Below are 19,661 nucleotides of genomic sequence, written 5' to 3'. Positions count from 1 at the left end.
TTAACCGAAAATCATATTCATAAAGATTAAGTGTGGATGCATTGTCATAACATGCAGTTGCTCAGGAACTGTGGGTCATGGAGGTCATTCATATATTTGCTCTTGAATAAATAATTGCACTGGGCTTTAAAGGCTATCATAAAAAATTAATGAATTACAATGAATCACATCGTACGGCTCACATTCATCCCATAGGAGATGAATCACTTTGATTGAGCATAGTTTGGCAAGTTCACTGAATCAACAACTCTTATCAGCTAACGTGGAAAAATGTGAGGATGAGGAATGTTTTGTTAGTCCGTGTAAAAACAGTGCTGTCCTTTATTATCCGAAATTGCTTAAATCCTGACGGAAAGTGATTGATACTTGAAAAAGGAGTGTATGTTTATTATAGAGTAAAAAGGTCACATTGTACACTGTTATGTGCCCATTGAAGTATTCTAATCCCCCGCTTCCTCATTTATTATTAGTAAGCAATAAGGTAATAAGTATTGATGCAGTTAGACAATAAATCTAAATCATGGGTTGAATTCAGTGACAGCTTCTTTTTGAATGACTTATTTCTTCAATAGCTGGGAATTAAACTGCAGTATGTGTGGTTTAATATTAGGGGAAGATCATGGTTATGACCAAAAAAGCCCAATAAACAATTACAGACAATGTATGGTTAAAGGTTAGGTAAGAAGTGGAGACATATCTATGTCAGAGGCAGAACATAAACACAGGAAGAAGGTCCCTATTAAGGTCCTCCGGCCATATGCAAAGTTCTTTGTGCTAGTCTAGGTTGGACCTCGATTAATTCTCTGGTTAGAAAAACAGTTAATTTACTCATCCGCAACCCATTATGCAAAGCACACCTGGCTACAGGAAATGTTTAGCTCAGACGTGAAGAGGGCACCAAGTAGTTGGGTTGGATCGAGGTCAGATTAAGTTTCCCACAACAAATGAACCACCTTAGAGTTCATTTAGACCTGACCAAAACCCCTTTGTCAAAAGGTTTCTGTACGGTTGATTTAATCATACCACAGGTGAAAAACAAGCCAGAATCCAATTCAATTGGACTAAAAAGTGCAGGTCTGAACAGGTCCCTTAGTTCTGGTCCTAGTAGTTGGGTTGGATCGAGGTCGGATTATTTTCCCACCACAAATGAACCACTCCAGAGTTCATTTGGACCGGATGAAAACCACTTTGTCCAAAGGTTTCGGCACGATTGTTTTAGTCATATCAAAGGGGAAAAACAAACCACAGTCAGAGTCAATTGGACTAAAAAGTGCAGGTCTGAGTAGGTCCCTTAGTTTTGGTCGTAGTAGTTGGGTTGAATCGAGGTCAGATTATTTTCCCACCACAAATGAACCACTCTAGACTTCATTTGGACCGGATCAAAACCACCAAGTCCCTTCTTTCTGTTCCAGCTTAATGTGAAGTTACATGGACTGTCTATTAACTCACTGATTGGGCACTTTAAGTGATCATATCTTCCATCATCAGCACTACACAAATCAACAAGTGGAAATCCCGTTCTAGAGACTGACAGTAAGTCATGCCACACTTTACTGTCTCTGATTTAAATGTTTATGGCCTCACGAAGAACTCACTAGGAAATAATTGATTGCGAGGATTACTGGTCGTCTTGTACCGTCATGTTATGAACAATGACGGGTGGAGACAGGACATTAATATTGCTTACTGTGTGATTACTACGTTTCATTCAGGTTCTAATGCGAAACTGACAAATACATGAAGCACAAGTTCACTTTTTAACTCTTTTCCCTTTCTGCGGTATTTGCTTACACACCAGCCTCGACAAACCAACCAGGAAAATACAACAGAGTTAGTTTTAACCAAACCAAACTGCTTAGGTGGGAAAGCACCCTTGCTTTCCAACTGGTTACATAATGGGCCAACTGGCACTGATGGGCGGGAATTTACGTAAATCATCAATCATCATCAATTGCATAATACGAAGGTAATTCCTGGAAAGGCTGGGTTGTCAATGCCATCCTGGTTGTTTATGTTGAAACCATTTAAAAAAAAACATCTTGAACACATTCAATACAGGCTTGCATGAATGTTGATGATCAAAAAGACAGATTAGTTTCATTGCCGTTTTAACTGATTACAAGATAATACTATTCTAAGGGAGCAGTGGTATATTTTGAAGATGACCATCAGCATAGATTTTTTTCTATCATCAGTTTCAGTCAGCAGCTTTGAATGGCACAGAAAGAGTTAAGAGTTAAAAGGTGTTGCTCAGGTTATTTTCCATCCACTTACTGAGACGTGGCATTCGATTAACCTGCGGTACGTGTCTAATGTTAGTCTTGGAGCAGCATGGGGGAATCTCTAGCTGCCCAATTTTGTTTAGTCAAACTTTCTTGGTCAAACACCTGCTTGTCACAGCACACAAACACACACACACATTCACGCACACTCCCATTTTTTCTCGACACACACTCACACAATAAAAACTCTCAGGTGCCAAGAAATTCCTGTCTAATTGTAGAGCTCAGGAGAATTAACTATGACAAGTGCAAACCAATCTCCCTCTCTCTCTCCTCATCTGTCTCTCTCAGTGTTTGTCTTGGTTTGGCCTCCATTCAGTCCTTACGTAACTGTGTTGGTGAGAACCTGCTGGCTGTTCAAACAGGTCGGCATCACCGAGGATTAAAGGCTGATGGACATGACCCACATACTGAGACACTTCCCTGCAGGTAGCTGTCAGCCTGTCACTCCCCCACCTACACAGAAACACACACACATAGACACACACACACAAACACAAACACATTGCATGAGTACATACACAGTCATACAAGCTCCCGCAGAGGAATCTGCTCCTGTCATGTTTTAAGATCAGGGCGTTACAATAATAATAAATGACAGGCAGCAGTGAAACAGGTGACTGCAGCTTTACTGTGAAACCTGTCTCAAGGCCACAGATAGACTTTCCATTGTTCTGCCTTTTGTTTGTGACTCATGACTCATGACTGATTACAGATAAGTGGCTAATTCAGTTGGTGCAGAAGCGCCTTGTGACTTGCTATTGTACTCCTTTATTTGTCATGAATGGACAGGTTTCTGCTATTACAAAGACTCTCTGTTCATGTTGATCTATAACTGTAAAGCTTAATAGATACATTTGTTAATATTATCCATTTTCTTATTGCCAACAAATTCCATGAAAAGACAGAAAAGCGATGATGCATTAGTCTGTCTCTCAACACTTTCCCTTTCACATCCCTTGTTGCACTGGTTTTTGTATCCTTCCACTGTTACATAAACCTTTAATAACTGGTCGCAAATATGAAATACTTTCCTAAAACAGCTGGATTGCTTTTAGATTTTTGGAAGACATGACTCAAATAAGAGTAAATAGTGCAGTTGTTAGGTATTATTTTTCAGCGGTGGATTAATACACATGTCTGAGGCCCCCTGATTTCTCATCTACCACCACCAGCAGAATATCTCAACATCTCTTAGATGGATTGGCACAAAATTTGGTTAAGACATTTGTGGTTCCCAGATGTTGTACCCTAATAATCCTGGTTATCATTTGACTTTTTCTCTAGTGTTACCATGAGGTTGACATTTTGTAGTTTGGAGTGAAATGGCTCCACAACAATTAGTTGGATTGCTATTCAGTTTGATTTAGACATTCATGCCCTTCTCAGGATGAACTGTGTTCATGTCATTATCAGGTCAACTAACTGCAATAGACAACCCCATCAGCCTCAACTGCATTTGTGTTTTTGCTAATTAGCTAATGTAAGCATGCTAACAGGCTAAAGTAACTTCACATGATAAACGTTATATCTGCTGAACGTCAACAGGTGAGGATTTGTCATTGTGAGCATGTTAGTATGCTGATGTTGTCATTTAACTCTGTTAGTCATTCTCACATTACACCATTGTCTTTATATAGGCTCACATATCTGCTAGCATTGCAGTAGACTATCACCCAGTGACCCAATATACACAGAATATAGTTTTAGATGTGGTAACAGATGCTTTGTGGCTGTATTTGAATATTACAATCTTTTATTACGTTCTTTGTGGTCAATCATTTTAAATGTCAATACAGCTGATCTCACCGCACAGCTGCAAACATTGACCTGCATTTATGTTTATATGATCATATCTGCACTTCAGCAGCTTGGTAATGACTGCTTGCCGGTTTATGAGCTGTAATCAAATGTCATACTTGCTCTAAACAGAATCTAAAGGAATATGTAAATGAAATCAACCTTATCATAAATCCTGCTGCATTACAACACAGAATCTGTCCTCTTATGCAGATCAGAAGGTAACTGAATTAAAGTTGCGTCCCTCCCTCCCCTCCCCTCCCACACCTCCCCTCCCCTCCCTTACCACAAACATTCACAGACTATTTTTGTTGTGTATGTGTGAATACAGGCCTATTTTTTTGTGAGGGCAGAAAAAAAGTCTGTCATCACATTTGATCACATGAGCCTCTAAATCTCTCCACTAGAGCACAGGTTAGTAATTATGATCATTAATAATCCATAAACATGCAGAGTGAAGTCCATTGAAACTGTCATATTAAATTACATTAAATTACATACATTAAATGTAATTATGTCTATTAAAAAATAAAAAAACATCCATCATATCTGAGGTGGATGACAATGACTGACTTGGTGATGGAATAGTGTTTATTGAAGATGTGTTTCAGCTCATAATATCAACAAAAATTATATTGTCCAGCCCTAACAACGTAACAAACAAATATAAACATAAAGAATGAGTCATACTATTTTTTTGTTGCTCTTGGTGTTACCCTGCCCATGAAACCAGAGGGGTAGGGTGCGACTATACCGTGCTGCAGAGTTTAGATAACCACAGGTTGTCTGTTTGTATTTATCTGTGATTTGCAATTTTACTGACAATAGCTTCATTATGCCTCTGCTGCTGCTGCTGGTGCTGCGGACTCCACCTAGTTGGCACCTCAGGCAGAATACAACAAAATCTAAACTCAGACCTGATGAAACACACGTCCCGAGAGCCAATCCAAGCTCATCCCTTCAAACCGTCACCGTGACAATATGTGCCCATTGGTGGGTAACCACGGCGATGGCAGAGTGGCTCACAGGCACTTACCATGCCCGGTGTGACATTGATCACGTCTACATGACCTGTTGAACAGACGGACAGCAGCGAGTACTGTGCTTGTGTGTGTGTGTGTCTGTCTGTGTGTGTCTGTGCAGTTCTGAAGCATGTGATCATACTGTATGTGTTATATGCGTGTGTATTAATGTTGGGAACCTGTGACTCAATATACTCGATGCATGTTGTTGCCTGTTTGTCAGGTTAAAGCAGACAATAGGAGGAAGCAGCTCGAGGGACAGTGCATCAGCTGTTAACACCATTAGAGCTAAACCAGCTTCCTGTTTTAACGCTTCTGCACAACCCACCAAACAACTTTAAGCATTTTTAAAATGTCACCAGTAATAATAACACATATCAGGCCTACTGGTTCAATACATACAGATGTTTGTAAGTTGGTAAAGTATAAACAACAAGGTATGGTATTTTTGAAGAAGCTTTACAAGAAAGCTTATGATATGTGTCAAAATAATATATCTGTAAAGGAACAGCTGACATTTATTTACTTTAGATGAAAAGATACTACTCTTTTGTCTGTAAAATATAAAGCTACAGCCAGGAAACACTTAGCATATAACCTGCATTACCCACATATTGTCATTTTTTACATTCAGTTACAAAACAGACTAAACAGACAAGATATAATGTGTTTATAAGTGAGATTTGGAGGTGTGGTAAGTGTATTTTATTTGCCTATGGATAGAGCCAGGCTAGCTGTTTCCCCCTGATTCAAGTCTATATAAGCCAAAGCTAAGCAGAAGTGTCATATTTAACCAGTGACTGTATATAAATAAGGATTATGACAGCTCCCCTAAAGTGAAGCCAAAACATCTCAATTGCCCCCTGGTGGTTGGCTGCAGTATAGGTCATAAGGTCATAACTCCAGCCCTCTCCAGTTACACGTCAAATACATTTTTAATTTTTTTTTATTAGTGATGATGAACAACAACTGTGACAGTCACTCATCCGATTCTACTGTGCAGACGCTGGCTTCAAATAATGTCACACAAGCAAGATGGCAGCTACGATGAATGAGATATTTGGACTTCACTTTTGCTTAGTGGCAGGTAGTGGAGATATGTTGTCCATATTTATATACAGTCAGTGTATTTAACAGACAGTTATGACCAGACCTTTCAAGTCTCACGCATTGACTGTGAAACACACGCATTTCAAGCAGTTCACACGCTCACACGCCACACCTGTGAAGTGATAGATCCCACCGCACAGAAACTAATATATTATATACAGAAATGAACAGCGAGGCATTCATAGCTGTCCCGAGTTAGCGACCCACCAGCCAATCAGAAAATAGTATTTCTTGTCGCTGGGTAAATTCAGAAAAGTCGTCGTCGTCTTTGTCACCCCCCTGCTGCAAGCACGTTCTCATACGTGGGTCTGTGCAGGTGTCTATGCCAGACAAAAAAATAAATGAAATAAAATACTATACTATACAGATTCAAATGAATACTATTCCTTTGAATATGAGTCTATGTGTGTAAAATTTAGAATCAAATTCAACTTTTAATTAAAAACTCTCAACTGCTAAAAACCCACATACATTTGCATGGGAAAGACAAAACATCAGTGTTATTAAAGATAACAGGGGAGATTCCAGTGTGTGTAGGTGTTTACTAATACAGCATATGCTTGCATACATTCAAGACATCGTCACAATAACACATAATACATTTTAGGGGCTGGAGGTAAATGGTCGTCATTGTTTTCAGTTTCCATATGTGTGTTTTTTTGCTTGATTAGGCAGAAGATATGACGTAATGGTTAGAAACCCAATTCATTTCAAAACAGGAGCTATACCATACATCGAAACTATGAGAGTCTCAAGTTACATTCATGACTGAAACCTCATACCTTATCTGCCTTTTTGCTAACATATTACTAATGTAGGTTTAACTGTAAAACAGTCCAAATTCGCTGAAGTGTTTTAATTTTACTATGTACTTGTGAGGACATATATCAAATACAGGAAGACACACACGCACACACGTTTGTATAGCTATCGTAGCGAGGACATTCATTGACATATTGCATTCCCTAGGCCCTAACCTTAACCATCACAACTACTGTAAGTGCCTAATCCTAACCCTAAACTGAACCTAAACCTAATTCTAAGCTTCACCTTAAAACCAAGTATGGAGCCTCCTACAATCCTATGTCATAAAGTAAGGATCGGCCAAAATGTCCTCACTTTCCGAAAATGTCCTCACTTTTCAGGTGTAAAAAAGTGGTTCTCACAATGATAGACATACACATGCACAAACACACACATGACATATAAAAGATACCTTTAAATGTTTTCATATCTGTCAGAGAGTATATTACATACATCTTTTACGTAATTTGTGGTGATTGTGATTGTGTGAACCTCAGACATACTGAGCAGGTGTCATGACTGCGTCATCGTGAGGTCTCCTCAGAACCCGCACTCACACACACACACCTACACACACAAAAAGAAACACACACTGAACCAGCTGAGTGCTAAAGCCTCTTAACCACAGGACTGACTCACCATGCTGTTGTTATTCTTGTTGTTCATGGACTCTCTGTCGTGTCGCGACCCTAACCTTTGCACTACTTTCTCCCTGGGGCGAGTGAGCATCTTTGTGTACTGCCTGCCCTCCCTCTCTCCCCCCTTTCTCTCTCCAGTATTTTCCTACTCGTTTTCTTTTATCTCAAGTTGGAGCGGGCTTCCTGCTTAACAATTGGAGGAACCCGACAGTCAGAGGTGTCTCGCTCTCTCATCTCTCTGTATCTCTGTATCTCTGTCACATGCACAGATAGAGTACTCAGCACACACAAATACACACACACGTACAAGACAGCTGGCGAGATGAGAGAATTCTACAGAAAGAGGTGGTTCCTGTTCAGAAGTTCATGGATAATGACGGGGGATTTTGTGTGTTTATGTGTGTCCAATTTAGAATAGTTTCAGCTATTTACAGTGGCTTAAAAAGCACAATTGTAGGCTGTGTCACCTGATTTCAGTCCAAAGAGTTCATCATCACAGCAAGAGTCCAGTTTATTGGTTTTCAGAAAGTTAAAGGATAATTCCAGTTTATTGCAACTTGGATCTTTCAGGCTTTGGCTTGATAACATAGTTCTCATTATGGGTATTTAGGCAAGGTAAAAACATGAGCAGTCAGACAATTATACAGGTTTTGAACCCAGGTTAGCCCACTTATTTGGAAGAGAAAACAATGAGAAACAGGGAAAATGATTACCCACACTTTAATTAAATCATCCATCACAAAGAAACCTCGCCATACTAGTTTTCTTGCACTGTTTTTGTGGGCGTGTTGGAGCTCAGACACCACCCTGAGGTTGACATTTTTGGCTCTTAGTGAAATGTCTTGACAACTGTGAGATGGATTGCTTTGAACTTTGTGACAAAGCCCAAAGAATGAATCCTAATGATAGCACCAAAAGCTAGTCAAATATTTTAATTATCTTGTATCTTGTGCTATATGCTTAAACTAATAACCAATGAAGTTCGTTAGCATGCTAATACGCTAAAACAAGATGGTAAACAAGGGGGAAAAAAACCCTGCTAACTACAGCATGTTAGCGTTATAATTTTGAGCATGTTAGCATGTTCTAAACTTAGTTCAAAGCACTGCTATGCTAAAGTACAGCCTCGCAGAGTTGCTATGGTTACAAACTCTTTAGTCTTGTTGACCATTCAGTGGTTTCTTTAGTGATACAAAACGTTTGTGTTGTTGCATCACCTGCTGAACCACAGCCATGACTAAAACAAGCGCACAGTTTTATCTTCCCCGATCTCAGCTATTTCTTTTGTTAGCACAATGTTATCATAACCGATCAAAGGCCAAAACTATGAAAATGAGACCCTAAACTGGAATAAGTTGGAATTATTATTATAATTAACATTTCTTACTTCTCGAGAGCATGACAGCCACACAGATAGAAGAGTTGGACAAACAGTGATATAAAAAGACCTGAACTCCCACTGTGTTTTCAGACGACTGGTTGAGGTTAGGGGAAATCCTACACCCGCTCCATTGGACGCTGCTTTGTTTATCAGCTACATTTTCTACAGGATTCTGCAGCGGTCATGGTGACTGTGTAAAGTTTGTCTTTTCTAAGTTGCGGGTAACCAAGTCTTGAATAACTGAAATGCCAGCCTTCTATGTTTGTGTGTCTCTTTAGTTGCCATAACTTACTATACTCTTCTTGAAAAAAAGGTTAAACATGCTTTTTTAATAATGATTTCATGGGAAAGCAGAATGGTAACAACTCATGACTGACCTTACCTAACACAGTCACACAGAATCAGCACACAGAGTATACACACACGCTGGAAAGCAGCTGGAGGTTGCTCCGGGTGCAGTGGTCCACTGTGTTGATTGACAGGTGGTTTAACAGGCCGTGATTGGCTTTAATCTCACCTGAGATGGACCGGTTGCTGACCACCGTCTGCAGTAACAACACTTGACACACACACACACACACACACACACACACACACACACACACACACACACAAAAGCAATCATGCATACACTTACACACACACACACACACATACACACACACACACACACACACACACACCTAGCCCCCTGCCTCTCTACTCTAACAATAGCCCTTCCATGTCTCAAACTGTGTCCCTCCAAATTTCGTCCATCCCACGTTCATTTGGAAATGAAGACATTCTGTTTGATCTGCATAGGAATTTCCCTCTCTCCCATCTCTAGGACAGAGGGAGAGAGAGTCGCACAATGTACCAGTTAAAAAGACTTGGTCTCCATTGAAACCGGGCCCTCTAAACTCCCTGTAGAGCCCCCGGGGCCCCCATTACGGTTCTGGCCTCTATAGAAGGAGCTGCGGCGCTGAACACTGGGCCTCCTTGTATTCTCCCGGTGCCCCAGCCGAGAGCCATTGACAAGCCCCACAATGTCCCGAGCGCTCCTTTACAGTAGAGAAGGGCTCTTTTCTCTAAAGGGTGGCTCGGGACTCAGAGAGGGGACCTACTTTTTCACAAGGAGCCCTCTCCAAAAGAGGCATCTGCAATCTGTTGCTTGCCCCCAGCCCGGTCCAGCCCCTTCTCCCCTTCAGCTCCCTTTTTTTATTGCAAACTGGCCGCAAACAAGGACAAATCGACCATGAATTCCTCAGTGCCTGGCAGCCGCTTCCCGCTCCGGCTCTGTAAACCCTCTCTCTCCCTCTCTCTCCCTCTCTCTCTCTCTCTCAGCTTTTCTCTCTCTGAGCATTCAATCTCCCTCCCTCGCTCTCTAACTGTCTTTTGTGCAAAGCCCCGAAGGCCTGTTTTTTCCTAGACTACCCTTTTACTTCTCTCCCGCTCCCTCCTCATGTGTATCTTTCAACTGCTTCCCACTCTCTCTCCGGGAGTGAAGTGGCGAATACAGGAGGTGAGAGGGCTAACGAACAGAGTTCCCAATAAAAGGCCTTTATACAGAGCTGCTGAATGGGAATCTGTTTTACAGGGCATCCACCCATCTACCAGCAACCCCATCCCATGTCTCTTTCCCCCCTGTGTGAGATAAATACAGATAACAAGAGACAACAGAGAGGGGACCGAACCTTAATATAAGCAATATTACAGTTGTATGACGACACCGTATACTACATTGTTTGTTTATCTTTATTTGTTTAAGAGGGACAGTGTACATTAATGAACATTTATATTTAAAAAAAATGTAAATGCACCCAATTATAGCCAAAAGGCTAGTTTCGTTAAAGCCTGTCATGTTTGACCAGTTGTTGCTATTGACTTTATTCTTAAATAAAATTCTTTAAAAATCTAGAAATACCGCATTAGGGCAAATTGAGTTGCACAAGAGCATGCCTGCCATGCTGTCCGCAAATGTCTGTCTATCAGTATGCTGCCTTCCTGTCTGTCTGTGAAGGAACTTCCATGTAGCGGCTTGGCTACTGAGAGCCACATAATAGCCGCTGTATAATGGGACCAAAGGCTCAAAGGAGGCTCATTCAAGCCAGAACACCATTTAAACCCACCTGTTTTCCTCCTCCTCCTCTTTTCCATCCTCACATCCTTCCTTTAGAGAGGGAGCAGGCTGCAGTTCCAGGGCTGTATAGCTTTTGCTGTATGCCCTCTGATCACAAACACACACACACACACACACACATACACACACACATACACACAAACCCAGGCCCAGAAACTGCCCTTCCTTTAACATCAAAGCTCATATGCAGTCTGCATATAAGAACTTTGTGAAGATTTGCCAGCCTCGCTGTCCAGCACAGCAGATGGAAATTTTAATTTGCATTCAAATCCAACAGGTGTCCGGCAGCTTGGACAACTGGTCCAAAGTTGATTTTTCTTTTTTTTGTAGGACTTTTTTAATGATTGGGTCATGCATACAAATAAGCCCAGCTTGTGTGGACATACAAAGGAATATAAATTATATCTACACTGCAGCACAAACATATTAAAGCAAAAAATCCTAAAAATAAAGAATAATATTGAATATAAACGGACACCTGCGAGCTAATTCAGGCAGCCCAATTCAAGTGGCCGCTATGCTTACACAGGATTTAATTTATGCTTAATATGTCACTATCAAAATCTGTGAATACATTTTGTGTAATATTTAATGTTATCTGTTCTGTCATTCTTTTCTTTCTCAGTGAAGTTACTTGTAAATCACTTATTCGCCTATTTTAGATACGATCACGCTAGCTAATGTTTCTGTGAATTGAATAATTACCCGCAGCAACAAGAAGAAAACTACCTGTAAAATGTCAAAAAAAAAAACACATTTGCAAACAGTAGGTTAGTCATATCCCCAAGCAGGCCAAAGTAGTTTCAGCAGGGTCATTAACAGGGTGGCGATAATAATAGGAAAGGTAACAAAAGCAATGCTAGCAGTGATGCTAGCACAGTGGCACCTGCTGGTAGTAAAGAAACTTTTAGAAACTGAAAGGTAAGTATGTGCTTGTTATGACTATTCTCTGCTGTGTAGTGCCGATGATTGATTAGGAGGATGATGAATGACGAGTATGATGATGGTGACTAATGAATCAGGCGGCAATGAATAGGGGAATGTAAGCCCCACATTTACTTGTATGCTGGACAGTGGTTTAATGCTTGTTTGTGTATAAATATTTTAACTTATGTATACTGTAAACCTCACAGCTAAGCAAGTATGTGTTTGTGCTGTAAAATTGTGAAATAAGTAACTTTAGGCCAAAGAAGAATTGTAAGTCATCAGTATGCCATCACTGTGGTCATGATATGTGCATGCGTAGCCTACTCTGGGGTCGATTGTCACATCAGGTGCAATGATTCTGAAAATATATGCTAGCTGTGTTACACATGATTTTGTATGTGATGACTGGTTTGTTATGTTTTACTAGCTGACCCACCAGACCGGTACCCTCTCTGTGTTCCAGGACCTCCTGATTTACAAATTAAGGACTCCCTTGGTACTAAGCACGCCTTTAACTCTTTTGGGGAGACTGTCCTGAAGTTAATTGAAGCTGATTTCCCTTTCAGAGTGTCCTCGCTGATACAAAATTAGGATTTTATGTCTGTCAAATTCTGTGATATTTGGCATTTTGAATGGAATGCTGTGATTGAAAGTTGGTCTTCTACATATTAGTAAGCTTCCAGTGAGTTAAACAACATGTGTATGTAATGCTCAAAACTGGTGTAACTTACCTTTTTTGACATAATATATAGTACAAATACAGGTGTAAGTAATGATATTAGTTAGAGCTCCATTTCATTAAGAGAGCCAGGTTCCTGCTATTGCTCAATTGTAAGGAAAGGTCACACTAAATACTTGCCATTTTAGCCTACAGAAGCTTTTTTCTTGTTTTTCTTTTGTTCATACACATTTCCTGTATTTTATGCAAATCTAATGGTGGCCTAAGGCTTTTGCATGGTACTGTATATCCTTATATTAATGGTGGCATACTCAAAGTGTCAGTGCTCAGTTCACACGCTGCATGTTACCTCAACGCCCACACAAGCTATACTGTTGCTTTATGCTATGATTGCTGTCATTTGTATAGGCTTCTCCACCACAGGATCCATTTGTAGGCACTGAGTCTATCTTCCTTTGAAGGAAAGTAAGTATCACTGCACCCCACTCTCTGCTGTGTGAGATCAATGTTTCCTTGTGGGGAACACTTATACTGTACGCATTGTACATTTCATTATTAATCTACCCACATGAGTTGGCTTACTGAACTTGCATAAGATTTTACATCCTTCATGTTTTCAAAATAAATACTACAATAATAAATATTAATACATCATATATCATTGTAACGTTTCAAAGAGCTCTAAATAAAGGCTAAGTGACCCATCCTTGCCTTATTTTCCAAGCTTTTGGGAGAAATTTAACTAATTTAAACCTGCATTAATTACGTTTTTAGACACTTGAGGGGCAGCATAATAAGATTGACCTTTCATGACATATTAGGTGATACATTAGAATATTTTAGCAAACAGAGGCTAATTTATACAATTTATATGATGAGTTCAGCTTTTATGCTTAATTCCAGAAAACTCAGAACTCGAACATTTCCGACCTCCTAGTTGAAAAACTATGCTGGAATGACCAATTTCATGCTCCGACTTCACTGAGAAGCAGATGCTCTTACGTCAATCAGTGTGGCAGCATCCAAGGAAAGCAGGTTTCGAATGATGTTGAATGAATAAAACTCAAAATGAAGACTGTTTACTAAGGCTAGATTAGTAAGTATTAGAAACATATGACCTGACTGGTACTTGATGGGCTATTGTGTATAATATTCTGACTAAATTGATGTCAAATATTTTGTTGCTCCTACATTATCGTCTTCCGTGTCACTGATGTATCTAATTAAGTTTCTTGCGGTCAGTTATGTTAATTGTTTGTATTCGGCATTGTGCGTCATGGAACGCTTTCAGCTTGGAATTCAAAATTTCCACTTGGAAATTTCCGACATCCAACTTGAACGGAACGCGCCATATAATACATTAAAATTAATCAATTCTTCTGTAATATAACTGGTGGAAAACAAGTGGCACATGGCATTTACTGTCAATGTAATGTGTAATATTAGACTGTGATGCGTATCAGCAATTTTTGCTTTGTATACCGGAGACAAATGCAGGTATAAATATAATTCAGAAGAGGCTTGTATTACTAATGCCACATGGAAAAAGAGCCACAAACACCCCCGTACACACTTGGACACCTACAGTAAACATAATCCTCCACCAACAGAGGACCTTGATCACACAAACCCTCTGTCAAGGCCACTCTCATCGTCTTTCCTCCTCCCTCGCCCTCTGTAAAGCCCAGGGGATCCAGTCACCCAAGGCCACTCCTCTGTGCACATCTGCTGTGCCGGACAGCCAGGCTGGCAGACGAGGCGAGGGGCCGATTCGGGGGCCCGGCGGTCAGGGTACTTGGCTTTGGAAAGGCTGGGGGGGGCTAGCGGCTGGATGTAAAGGGGGGTGAGATGCCTCAGAGCAATGCGCGGGCTTCCATGGAGATACTGTCTTACAGTGTTTACAACCTCCCAATAGCGTGTCCGACCTCTCCTCCCCATCCCTCTATTCCTCCACAGGCCCACTGTGTCCTTCCTCTTCTTATGTAAATGTCGGGGGCTGGCAGGCTGATGAGTGTGTGTATGTGTGTGTGTGTGTGTGAGGGTGGGTAAGTTGTTTTGGTGATTCTCTGCCCTCCCTCTGTGTTCTTGTTGGAGCAGTACTTTACGGTGTCAGCCTTTCATTTTAGAACACTCCCTCTATCTTTTCTCTGGGTTTTTATAAGAGGTTCTGTTCGTCCAGGCCTGCTGCCCGCCAAAGGCTGGTGTTAGTGCCATTGGGTATTCACACTGCCACCTATTAAAGTGAGTGAAAGGTGGCAGGGCTTAAGAGTGCAGTCTGGCCCTGAGCAGTGGACACCTGGCAGTGCTCATGTGCCAGCCTGGACACCAAGCCAAAAACATCCATCTGACCAAGTCATTTAGTCTAAACCTGAGACCTAACTCTTAATTTTCTTCAAGCAAGTCAACATAAGTCAGGGAGGAATTATGTCATTTGTTTTTAAGTATAAGAGAAGTTAAAAAAACAACAAATTTGATGCTCACGTCAAACAAGAGTGTGAGTATGTAAGTCATACAAGCCAACAAACGTTGACACAATGTTTTTTCCCCCTTTTCAACAAGTCCACATAACTTTGGTTATCAATCTTTGGTTATGTAGTATATACCGTATTCCCCTGTACAACAGTTAACATATAAGAGGTCCCGCCTTTCTGTTAAGTATGAAATTCTAGTTAGCCTAGCTTACTAACTTGTAACTGCACACCTGCTATCGACTAGCTAGCTAGTGTGCAGAAGCTGTTAGCAGCTAGGGGGTCTAGCTAGCATAAGTTGTAACTCTTTCATAGGTCCAGACAATAACTACAAAAATAGTCATGACAATAGAGAGCTGAAGTCATGACGTGACAGTTAGTGGTTAGCCTCAGTTCCCCTAGATTGTGTAACTCAATGCTCTCATTTAGTATTTGGTCTTTCTGAAAAAATTAAGCACATTCCAGGAGTTTACTTTCCATATTCTAAGAATTTTGATGAAAAAAATGATTTGATGATGCCATGTAAAGACAGTGTACAGCGTTCGTTCCTCTCTGTCCTGCTGTTATTACAGACTTTTCTAAATCCACCATGACCCCTCCACTCGCTCATCTCCAAACTGCAAATGTCCAGTAGGCTACTTATGGGAAAAAATCTTCTTTAAAGACATAAACATATGATAAAGGTTCTGTTCCAACACTGTATTTTTACTTATCAGCATCGTTACAAATGTCAACAGAACTTTTAATGAGTCCCGTTGACATTCAATGAGGTTGTCCTACTTGGATCAGAATCCTGTTTGACTTCAGCTGTCTCTGTCGGCCTCCCAGCTTGTTGAAATTATATCACAAACTATCTTTAGTGCCTGCACACACAGACATCGCACCAATCAAAATATTCAAACCCCCTGGAGAACACAAGAGGAGTTGCTGGGGGGTAAAATTATTAATATTTTTTTTATTACTTTTGGTTTTTACAGTCACCAAATAACTATATAAGTTCAAATACACAGAGAGAGGATATACTATATTGATTTTGTATCATGAAGTACCTTAATTACAGTTTGACAGAGTTCTGTACACAATTCTCAGGTGATGCAGCACTCACTTCCTACCTCTGCAAGTGAACCTACATGTTTACAAAGGTGTTTCTGCGTAATCTGTTCATCTCTGTGTCTTTTACAAAGTTCTGACGTTCTTTGAATGCATCAAAGACGAAAATCATCTGAATTGTTTTTCAATGGTTAACCCATAGCTCTACCAGGAAGAAATCAACAAATTAAGAATTGGCTAATGGCAAATCAATCTGTGGGTTGAGGGTAATGAGTCATGACCTTCTGAAACAAATGTTTTGAATCTGTGAGATAGCGAATGGAAGAACAATGAGCCGAGTGAGAAACTGTTAAAACTAGGGTGAGTCATTTCTAAACCGCTGGATCACACAGCACGTTCATTTCTTAGATTTACCACATCGCAATGACTCAACTACAGTTACAGGGAGTCAAAGAGAGAAAAAGACTAACACACACACACACACACAGACACATGCATACACACCATTCAGGCTGCTAGACATCTAGCAGACTGCTGATTGATTTCTGTGGGTAAGAACAGAAGCACCTGACCATTAGCAGTGAATGAGGGGTGGAGTCCACACAGAGGGGCTTTTTACTAGCCCACTGTGACTGACAACAACACCAGGGAACCGTGTGTGTGTGTGTGTGCTTGTGCGTGCGTGTGTGTGTGTGTTTGTCTGTGTGTGATAGAGAAAGAGACAGAGGAGGAATCTGGAAGAGTGAATGTGCACAAGTATGTGTGCATGTCTGCAGTGTGTGTGTGTGTGTGTGTGTGGGGGGTGAGACAAAAAAAGGGAAACTTTCACTGTGTGTGTTTATGGTGTGTGTGTGTGTGTGTGTGAGTGTGTGTGTATGTTGCAGGGGAGAAGAGGAGGAGGCTCTCATCATTCCCATCAGTCCAGCTGTTCCTCTTTTTATCTGCACTTCCGAAGCCCATCAAGTTTGCTTTTTCACGCCCCCCCAACCCCATCCACACACACACACACACACACACACACACACACACACACACACACACACACACACACACACACACACTCTTCCCCACCAGTGCACTTGACAGGATCTCGGTCTACCGCTGCACATCAAAGGCAGATTGAGGAGAAACAGCCTTGTTGAAGAGGGAAAAGAGGGGACCCCCTTCTCACCCCCCACCCCTCCTCTTCTTCTTTCTCCTCCTCATCTCAGGACCCCCTGCCCACCTCTTTTGTTGTGTCACTTTTTCTTTTCCACCCTCCCTCCTTCGCTCCTTTCCCCTACCTATCCTATTCATTTAGGAGACTGTAAAAAAAAAAAAAAAAAAGATTCCCAAGTTCATAAAGGGCCCTTGCTCTGCTCAGGGGTCCATTGTGGGACTGGGGAGGTGGTGGTGGGGTTGGGGGTATAAAAATCAATATGCCTGCACACGTGGTGTGATGCTGGGTCTTTTTTATGGGTGAAGGGGTAAAGAGGGAGATAAAGAAAGGGATAGTGTGAGGGAATGATAGCTTTCTGAAGGAATGACTTTACACTTTTAAGGGAAAGGATTTTATTTGAAAGCCATGTGATTGTATATGAAAGCAATGCTGTCCTTCAAGTATAAATATAGGCAACTGTACATCTCATTGTAAATGGCTGAGTGTATTGGAATGAGCCTTTTCCCTCATAACTATATGAAATAGTGAGAAAAGCCCAATGAAGAGCTGAGTTTTGCTAATGTGACACTATTAGAGGTTACCAGTGCACAGTTACAGCTCCAGTATGCCCAGCGTAGCAATTTAAAGTTGTAGAAGTTAGTTGATAATGGTAGTCTTATCAGTTATAAAGGTTTATTTCACATTAGGTGTATCTTTTATACTTCTGACAGAGCTTGGTTAGCTGCTTCCCAGTGGTTCCCTGCCTCCATGCTAAACTAAGCTAACACGTTCTTGGCTTATCGAGCCTTGTCACAGCGGTTATTTTGACTTGTCGCAGTAGGAATAGGACAAGAGGAACTAATGACATTAATAATGCTCATTTTCCTAAAATCATACCAGAACCTTTGAGCTGGAACATGTTATTTGGTCTCTCTGAAATCTCCTCTTATTTGCTATATAACGCACTCTATTTACTGCCTGCCATTTTTTGTGTGACATTTATACGCTATAAAAAAATTCCCCTTGAAATTGGCATCAAAATTTCAGTCATGCAACACTACACTTGTCATCGATGACGCAAAAACGATGATGATTTGTGTCTGTGTCTGAAGTCTCGGTTGACTGCCAGCTATAAAGCAAACTACAGTTTCGGTTACAGTGTTTATTGAGGGAGTGATTTCGGACATGTCATTGTAGGAAAATCAGAGGTGAAACTAATAACATTACTGATGGCTCTGTTCCATTAAAGGCTCCCAGTAAACCATAGCATATTAGGCCCTGGGACTGCAATTCATCCATCCTTATCCTCGTAATGAAATACACCTGTGCTTTTCCTGCTATGACATGTTAAATTGTCTGCTGTGACAAAGGCCTTGGTCACACAGATTACATTGCTGTGTTTCTTTTTATATCGTGGATTTTGACTCAATCAAACAGGGTCAGAGAGTTCCTTTAATTGTATTATTTATAATAGATAACCCAAAGCAGTATGATGTCAAGTACAAAGAAAAATCCTCACAATAAACCATGTCAAATTCTGGGAATATTAAGTCAGTATACGAATGATGCAGTATGACAACAATGGATTCTTGCCAACGCTGACTGAAGTGTGTTTATTGTAAAAAGTTTGGTTTAGCCGAGCTCTTCTGGAAACAATTAGTTGAGCTCATACAACACGTGTTTGTAGGCAGTACCCATATTTTATCTCTGAGATGAAAAACTGATGATTTCCCATTAATGACTGACTCAGCCGCCTGTTTCAAATAATGAATTACTGTAAGCGAGGGAGTATGCCCAGGATGTTTGCACCGTGTAGGAGATATTGAAAATAGTGGTTTCCCTCACATGTCTCGTCCTCAGCAGCTCCATCGTGAGCTGCACCACAACGGGGCGTTTAAGTGAAGTAGGAACTTCAGAACTGTAAATGTGAGCCTTGTCTTAACCTGTAAAACCATGTGTTTTTCAGTCACAGTCGAACTCACAGCTCGTGCACATCACCTTTGGTGTTTGTCTATGCTTAACAGGAGGAAACCTCTTCAAAAGATGTCCGGTTTGGTTTCTCTGCAGCAGCTGTGGCGGCTGTGCAGCATGCTCTGCTGTGTGCACAAAGAGTGACGGGAAAAGAAACTGAGACAGAAAAAAAGACTCTCTGCATCCCAACATTAATTAACTAAGATAATCCTATATAAATTAGACATGTCATAAGAAACATCACATCAAAACTATTAATTCCTATACGAATA

The sequence above is a fragment of the Scomber scombrus genome, chromosome 12 (genome assembly GCF_963691925.1).
Source record: "Scomber scombrus chromosome 12, fScoSco1.1, whole genome shotgun sequence".
Classification (NCBI taxonomy): Eukaryota; Metazoa; Chordata; class Actinopteri; order Scombriformes; family Scombridae; genus Scomber; species Scomber scombrus.
This window is presented reverse-complemented; position numbering follows the sequence as displayed.